Source organism: Peromyscus leucopus, chromosome 9 (assembly GCF_004664715.2).
Source record: "Peromyscus leucopus breed LL Stock chromosome 9, UCI_PerLeu_2.1, whole genome shotgun sequence".
Taxonomy (NCBI): Eukaryota; Metazoa; Chordata; class Mammalia; order Rodentia; family Cricetidae; genus Peromyscus; species Peromyscus leucopus.
This window is the reverse complement of record NC_051070.1, coordinates 72,372,453-72,378,409: the sequence shown is the minus strand read 5'-3', so window position 1 is coordinate 72,378,409 and position 5,957 is coordinate 72,372,453.

The following is a 5,957-nucleotide window of genomic DNA, read 5'->3' as shown; positions in this document are numbered from 1 at the left end:
GTTATTCACCAGCAACAGCTTGTATCCTGAAGCTGAGGAATTGTAAAAATGGGATCCAAATGAGATTGCTTAATGTTCACAGTTACAATTTGTGGTAAGACATATGGACTCCATTTTCTTGGATTGAGATCATGCAATTTCTTCCTCTGTTTCTTTTTCTTTTTCTTTTTTCTTTTTTTTTTTTCAGTAGCCTACCTGCCTAAGCTACATGGACTGTCTTCTGTATCCACACTAGACCAACTCAGGTATTTGGTTGGTTGGTTGTTTTTGGAAAAGGGGGCTACCATTCACATTTAATCAATGAGATGTCTCTGTAATAGGGCCAGCAGAGTAATGATACACATGAGGCAAGAAGGAAATCCAGTTCAACACAACTTACTAGGTGTTGGTTCAAACTTCTGGAGACTTATGGGAGCCCACAAAGCTTTCCTAGTGAGATCTGAGCTTGCTTTACACAGCAGGGCTGCATTAGGGGATGGTTTGACCACGTGCATGGTCACCAGGTGTTTGGGATGGTCTACACTTGCTATATTGGGGGGAGGTCTTTTCCTCCATCCCTTGGCATTCCTTTAAAAAAACCTTTAGTAGAGACAGAAGGGGCTGGTGGGTTTGGACCCAGGCCCTCCTGAGGCTATCCTGTGTTTTCTGTCTCTCTCTATATATAGTTCTATCTACAAATTCCTCATTTCTCCCTGTTCAAGGGTACCCTAGGGGAATAAGAGGGAGCTGGTCTCCCTCAGAGACTAAACCTGGGCAGTTGATTTTAGACACATTTAAGTACAGTGCAACTTTGGGAAAAAGTTTCCTGGTGACAATCATCACAATAATGCTTAATGCACATCTACATCAAAACTCTTTTTGCTAGCTGGGTGGCAGTAATACATGCCTTTCATCTCAGCACTGGGGAGGCAGAGCCAGGTGGATCTCTGAGTTGGAGGCCAGGCTGGTCTGCAGAGCAAGCTCCAGGATAGCTAAAGCTACACAGAGAAACTCTGTCTTGAAAAGCTAAAAACAGGAACATCCTTTCCCAGCTTTCCAGGCATGAACAGGTCTCTTCCATTGAAGAGACAACCCTGCGTGTTTAACAGTCCTGGTTTCCTTAGTGTTGGTTTTAAATAAGCAGCACTGTTACGGTGCAAGAAAGGTCATGAGGCGCAACAAAACCCAGTATCAGAGCTTTATTAGAAGGCGGGGGACAGAAGTGAGTGACCAGGCCAGTGAAGGACACATGCAGAAGCGGGAGGAGAAGAGAGCAGAAGAGAGAGGAGGAGTCTGCGACCAGCATTTTAAGGATTCTCCTGCACATGTGCCTGTGCGCTTATGGAGCTACGCGCCACGCACACGCAGACTGTGTGACCACGCTGCATGCATTACACCATCACTCAGCACGTGGATGATGTAATATGTAAGACCCCTTGCTTGGCTACTGGACTGCACATATGTAGTCATGCAGCTGGAGGAGTGGAGAATCTTAACACTTAATGCTTATCCGTAAGCACAAAGACCTTGTGCCCTCTACAGAGATGCATGGATCCCACAGAGACACGTGTGCCCATGGGGGGAAGGCTCATTTTATCATGGCGCTCAGTTCACCACAAGCAAAAAGTAACCATGTTGCTTTGCTGCCATCTTGGCTAATGACCTCATCAAGATGGAAACAGTCATATGAATTGGCCACCCTTAGTAAATGATGTCATCAAGATGGCAACAGCCCTGTGACTTGACCTCCATCTTGGTTAGTGACATCAGAATGGTGACAATCATGTGACTTTACTGTCATCTTGGTAAATGTAACCACATTGCATGGATCAGAAGGGCAACACCAACTTTCCAGTCCCATTTAGCCCTCTGCCCCACCCTACAACTTCCTGCACCACAGGCACTGAATCACAGGTCCCAGGTCCCAAACCTAGTCTCCCAATTTTTTTTTTTTTCCTTTTTAATTCACTTTCCTGGATGGCGAATGGAATCATGGAAATGGGAGACCCATCGTGTTCTAGAAGTAATCTGCCTCCCTAGTGAGAAATCACTCTGCACATTTAGAGATTAAAGAAGGAAAACTTCTGTACTGAAGTACCTAGCTAACTGGGGCTCAGGCCCAAATAAGAATTGGCCCCCAAAAGAAGATTTCACTAGTTTATACACACGTTAAGCTTATAAATTTTACATATGCTGACATCTTTAAACCTTCTTCAGGTCCTGGCCCCAGGTTACACACCAAACAATTTAAACAGAGACAGGAGATAGCAGGTCTGACCTCTCAGGTAGGTTGGAGATTTACACAGCAAAGATATTATATATTGCCAGAATTATTTTAAGTACAATAGTGCTGGGTTTTGTTTGTTGAATAATTACCAGCCAGGGTCATCTTGCAAACCTGGCAGAATTATGTTTTTCCTGAAAAGAGAACAGGTTACCTAATGGCAGATAGGACTTAATGATGGCTGTGCCCCTACACTGCCCCATCTGAGCTGCCTGTTAGAGATACGTGTTTGAGATGGGTCTATGGCTGATCAAGCCTGGTGAATGAACATTTATGTCCTATCATCCTAAATTTCCCTTGTCTCTAACAGGCCTAGTTGGCATGTTACTTTTCTTTGGGGTACGGAATGGGGGGAATGTTCCTTTAGCTGAATTCTACTTGCGTGACTTAATGTCACCTAAGCAAATCGATTAGTAAATCCTGTATGACATCAATCGTATCAATTTGAGTTTCTTCCATATTCAACGGGAACTCCAACATGGACTCTATTACCAAGCGATAAGGTCAATGCTTTTTTATATCAGACTAAGGAGGTAATACCAGACCTCCACAGCAGCTTTTTGTTTTGTTTTAATTTTGACATGCTGTTTTGCATGACATATTTACTGGATTGTAAAGGGGGCTTAAGAGTTCCCCCAACCACGTGACTCCAGCATTAGCTACCAAAGGGCCCTGACACTCATTAAGGGACAGCATTTTTCTTCCTTTTTCTAGTTTAATGCAATGTCAGCCTCTAATCATGTCCCAAGCTGAAGATCAAACTTGTCTTTTTGATTGGTTCTTCCTCTGTAACATTGTGATTTACATGTCATAAATTGTTTCCATTGTTTAATGATGTGTTCTGAGAATTGACTGACCGGAAGATGTTTCATTCTGATAACTATCTGACCATAAGCCTATAACATGCGCCTTTCCCAGGATCATAAAAATAACTGCAAAATTCCACTTTGGCAATCGCTTGCTCACCTGCTATAAAGAGGCTGCTCTGTCTTTAATTTCGGCTGCTTCATTCTCCTACCACGGGAGTCTCAAAATTTGGCCTGGCCAGAAATAAATGTTTACCTTGCAACATCTTGGTGTCAGCGCCCAGTTTCCGATGCCATAACAACACTGAAACGGAAAGCTTGGGTGAATTTACACCAGCCCAGGGAAAATTGGGAAAGCAGAAACCCCAGCTGGACCAGAGAATGGATGGCAGATGCTGGACAAGCTGTCTCCTCACTCACCCAGGGCAGCTACCACAGCTGGAGACAAAAAGAAATCTGCCTGCTTGACGGGAGGCTGGAGATGTGGGCTCTGCTGGGTCTTAATGCTCTCTTTTTCTACCTGGAACTTCCAAGACTGTTGTTGTCTAGATGAATATTATTTCCCTTCTTGAAACTCCTTTGCCCCACATTGGTCCTCTGCTTCTGTTTCTACCCCCTGGAGCCCTGGGTACCCTTGATTTTGTTTTCACTAGGGGAAAAGGGTGGGCGGATACAGCGCCTTCTGACTTCAGGGTTATCGTTTTAACGGAGTGTCCGTCCACAGCTGAGCTCTGCTGGGTGTTGTAAACACTGGTATGATGATGTTGTACTGTGTGTTGCTGCTTCTCTCTGTCTGCTTCTTACACTCATTCAAAATAAAAAATCACAGTTACAGATCATTCTGTGGACTGTATAAAACACAGGGGAAAAAAATAACTGTCTGTGTTCCCTATAAAATTTACCAGAGAACTTACAAAGCCCCATAGCTTGACAGTATGTACTTAGGTGATTTTTTTTTTTTTTTTTTTTTTTTTTTTTGAAGCTGAGGACTGAACCCAGGGCCTTGTGCTTGCTAGGCAAACGCTCTACCACTGAGCTAAATCCCCAACCCCCTTAGGTGATATCAATTTATTACATCATCCTATGTATGTATTCTGGATTCAGCTTTCTCTTTTTCTTTTTTTTTTTTTTGGGGGGGGGGGTTGAGACAGGATTTCTTTGTGTTGTTTTATGCCTGTCCTCGATCTTGCTATATAGACCAGACTGGCCTCGAACTCACAGAGATCCACCTGCCTCTGCTTCCTGAGTGCTGGGATTAAAGGCGTGCACCACCACCGCCCGGCTCAGCTTTCTCTTATTAAGGTGGTGTTGCAAAGTGCTGTCCTCTAAGCCAAAGAATTGCTACTTCTCAATTACAGTCACATCTGCTGAGCTGGGCTTGCTGATTACTGATAGAGATTAAGATGGCTGGATGTCTTTCCAGAATGTAAATAAGAAATGGAACAAAGCTATAAGCAAGCTACAAAGGTCTGAGCAAGTTACATAAAGGAACGTAAAAGATGAGACTTAGTGTATATTATATTGATATCCGTCTCTCGATAGGTCTACAGATCGAGATTCAGGACAGGCACCAAAACTTCACGGAGAAACCCTGTCTTGAAAAGCCAGGGGGGGAAAAAACCTGACTAAGACAGGAGTATGTCTAATCAAAGTTTATTTGAAAGAGTTTGGTTTTTACCGCAATTTTACCTAAATATCACACAGTAGTTAAAAGTACCACACTGGTTAACTGACCTGGATGTTCAACAAACATGCTCAGAGATCTATACTAATGTGTTTCAAGGAATTAATAAAGAAGAATATTTTCCCCTTGTCCTCCAGAGTTAACTGGGTCCCAGAGGACTGTGGGGCGTCTCTCAAAATATCCTGTAAGTGTGGGTAGTCTTCTTCTCTTGTTCCTGGAGGACATAGAGGACCACCACACCACCCCTGATGAACTCTAATTAGTGTTCAGTCTACAAACAGGAGGGTCAACATAGAAGGAAAATTTCCTCCATGCTTTCAAGCAAGGCCACAGTCAAGCAAGATTTTGGCTTGTCCTCACATAGATGGAACAACTAGTGAAAGAAAGACTTAGAGGAACCAGAAGTTCCTCTCAAGCCCAAGTGTCCCCAAAGGATCAGATTCTAAACTGGCCTACATAGTATATATTATATACATAATATATTTAATATATAAATATCTATTTACTGATATATATATAGCTATAAATTTCAGCTGCCTGCATTGTCTTCATGATGGCTATTCCTAGTTGTCAACTTGACTACATCTGGAATTAACTAAAACCCAAAACTGAGGCACATCTATGGGGGGATTTTTGCTTAATTTGAAGTGGGAAGATCCAGTTCTAATCTGGATTTTTGAGGGAACAGACTCCTTTAATCCAGATCTTTAGGGTAGGAAGACACATCTTTAATCTAGATTTTTGAAGTGGGAAGGCCCGCCTCAAATCTGGGCCATGCCGCCTGCTGGAAGTCTGTATAAGAACACAGAAAAAGGAGTTTTTGCTCTTTGTCTGCTTGCTTTTGCCTTGCTAGCAAGTCCATTTCTTCACTGGCATTAGAGCCTACTTTGTCAAGACCTCAGTATATAGTGAAGATCAGCTGAGACATCCAGCCCAGTGGATTGAACAACTTGGACTTTCCATTCATAGGCAGCCATTGTTGGATTAGCTGGACCACAGCCTGTAAAAAAATTCTAATAAATCCCCTTTCTCTATACATAGAGAGATTAATTCTATAAGTTCTGTTACTCTAGAGGACCCTGACTAATAGTCTTCAACACACAGGAAAGTATAATCAAAGACAAAAATGGTGAGTATGTTTCCTCAACAGGATCACACTCCCTAGACATTAAGCTTAAACCCATATGAGATGCTGTTTGGATAA